This window comes from Eschscholzia californica, unplaced genomic scaffold (genome assembly GCF_041429995.1).
Source record: "Eschscholzia californica isolate CP2 unplaced genomic scaffold, dmEscCali1.0.p SCAF_2, whole genome shotgun sequence".
NCBI lineage: Eukaryota > Viridiplantae > Streptophyta > Magnoliopsida > Ranunculales > Papaveraceae > Eschscholzia > Eschscholzia californica.
Genome location: NW_028238309.1, coordinates 37,765,527 through 37,768,220, shown reverse-complemented (window position 1 = coordinate 37,768,220; position 2,694 = coordinate 37,765,527). Strand labels below are relative to the sequence as shown.

At 32.9% G+C, this 2,694-nt stretch overlaps 1 long non-coding RNA gene across 1 annotated transcript; it reads right to left on the bottom strand.

Annotated features, from left to right (window-relative positions):
- Nucleotides 1–1,537: 1,537 nt before the first annotated feature.
- LOC147557705 (uncharacterized) lies at nt 1,538–2,214 on the bottom strand. Its single transcript, XR_015235341.1, has 3 exons — nt 1,849–2,214; nt 1,684–1,735; nt 1,538–1,597 (listed from the first exon to the last, which is right to left on the bottom strand). It is a non-coding gene; the product is annotated as an uncharacterized LOC147557705 (long non-coding RNA).
- Nucleotides 2,215–2,694: the final 480 nt, after the last annotated feature.

Below are 2,694 nucleotides of genomic sequence, written 5' to 3'. Positions count from 1 at the left end.
AGAAATGTAACGTTCAATCTGGTATTTCTCTCTCCGAGATTTTTCTAATTTGTAATAGAATGATATTTCATTGATATGATTAAGAGCTAGGTATTTATACAAGGTGAGTGGAGACTACCAAATTTATACTATTCTATACTCTAACTTATAAAAATATTATATGCTAATTGATACATATTAATTGATACTAATTTATACAAGGTGAATCAGTATACAAGAATGGAAACTACCAAACTTATTCTATTTTATACTCTAATTATAAAGATATTATATGTTAATTGATACTATTTGATAAACTAATTGATGCTAATCTATACACGGTTAGTCAATAAACAAGAATGGAAACAACAAACTTACATCATTCTATACTCTAATTATAAGAATATTATATACTAATTGATACTAATTGATATACTAGTATTTTCAAAAATTAAAACCAAACTTCTGATATTTTAACATCTTACGTAGTTAAATGTTCCAAACTAAATAGAACCACCCGTGCTAGTTGCTTATAAAACTAATACTCTGTTGTCTCTAATACTCCCCAATCTCACTCTAGACTCACCCTCTGTCTTTAGAACTCTAGAACACAAACCACTCAAGAATGGTCGGTCAGTGGAGTGAAGAGGAAGACGAAAAGTTGTCTAAATTGCTTTGTTTTTAACCGCATAAGGGATCAATATCTTCCCAAGAATGAAAACTAACAAATTTACACTATTCTATACTCTAATTATAAAGATATTATATGTTAATTGATATACTAATTAATACTAAATTATATAAGGTGAGTTAATTTACAAGAACGGAAACTACCAAACTTACATTATTTTACACTCTAAATATATAGATATTATATGTTAATTGATATACTAACTGATACTAACTGATACTAACTGATATCTTAATTGATACTAATTTATACAAGGCGAGTCAATATACAAAATGAAAACTATCAAAGTTATAATATTTTATACACTAACTAAAAGATATTATATGTTAATTGGTATATTAATTGATACTAATTGATATACTAGTATTTTCAAAAATTAAAACCAAAGTTGTGATCTTTCAACATCTTACATGGTTACTAAATCATAACAAAACATAAACAACTAAATTAGTATGTAGTTTCATCATTAGGGTGTGTTACATAGACCAAGAAGTTCAGAGAGATTTTCTTTTAGGATATTACAAACTAACAACAACAACAAAAGAAGAATTCCCAACTGGTTAGAGTTTAGGGCTTCATTCAGGGTAAAAAGATAGATTAAATAGGGAACGTACAAATTTGGCTTTCTAATCTATTCACGACCTCAGATAGATTAAAGAGGGAACTTACAAATTTGGCTCTCTAATCTCAACCGTTGAAATTAAAGAGTGATGTCTGTTGAAATTGACAAGAGAGAGAAACTTAATTTTCTGTCTAACCCACTTCAATAGTCTTGACGATCGGTATGAGAGAGAAACTTAATATTAAAGATTTAAAGGATAACGAAACTGTAAAGAAAATTGAAAAAGTTTATATGATCTTGGATATAATATGATGGGAGGTAACAAGAAGATGAAGAATAACTCCTCATGAAAATTGAACCACGGCCTGCAAATGAAAAAGACCACCAGACTAAGTTCAAGTATTGACTAAAGCTAATCAAAAATCAAGAAATTTTCTTTAGGAAGATGAACCTGATGCTTGCTTATGTATTTGAAATGTTAGCAAGGCCACCAACAATTAAACCTAAAAAGAGAGAAAAAAGTAAACCTAGATAAGGAAAAGAAGTGAATTTGGGGTGATAAGTTAGAACGTTAAAGTGAAAGTGAAACCCTAAAATGGTTAAATGAAATCAATACCAATCAAGAGAGAAGCACTGGCTTCAGGGAAATAATAGAACTTGTGACGACGAAGGACATGACCAAGTACGAAGGAAAGGACAAGCATCATTATCTAAAGGAGAATTCCTACTCCGGCAGCCTGTTGTTCCTTGGCAGGGCTCCCGTTTCCACCTCCTGGGGGAGCCAAATTTGCTGGTGATATCATCTGATCATTCAATTAAAACTTTAGCATCTCTTCCATTAAATCGATTGATGAAATGAGTTTTAGTGGAATGATCGTCTCTCTCTCTTTCTCTCTATAGAACTAGAAGTGGAAGAGGGAAATGATGGAAACTAGTAGTAACAATCTTGAGAGAGAAAAAAGGGAAGAAGACTTTTCTGTTAGACCGGCTTTTCTTCTTCTTTTGCTTGGTGTTCTTTATGGGGAAAATATATTCGGAAACCCCCTGATCACTGATGTAATGCCCGATTATGGAATGTCCACTTAATTATAGCCAGATATACCTTTCAACACTTCAACCAACGGTTGGTTCAACATCTACCTGAAACGGCGAAGCCCCCTGCGTTCACGGGCACAATTCTATAATGATGGTAGTTGTGGGAGTCGGTTCGGGTCGGTCGATACTGGACTCTAACTTCATGGAATTGGTCGACTCGGACACAAAATGTTAGTGACCACCTATTTATTTCAACGGTCTCGGCCGGTCACTTTCAAGAATTGTTTGTCCATTAACCATCCGTGACTATTTATTTTATCGGGGCAGGCTGATGCTGGACGGTCTCGGTTCGGGCTTTCCAATAACAATTCATAGAAACTTATAACTTCATTTCCATCCGCGTTAAGCAATCCTCAAACAACAAATA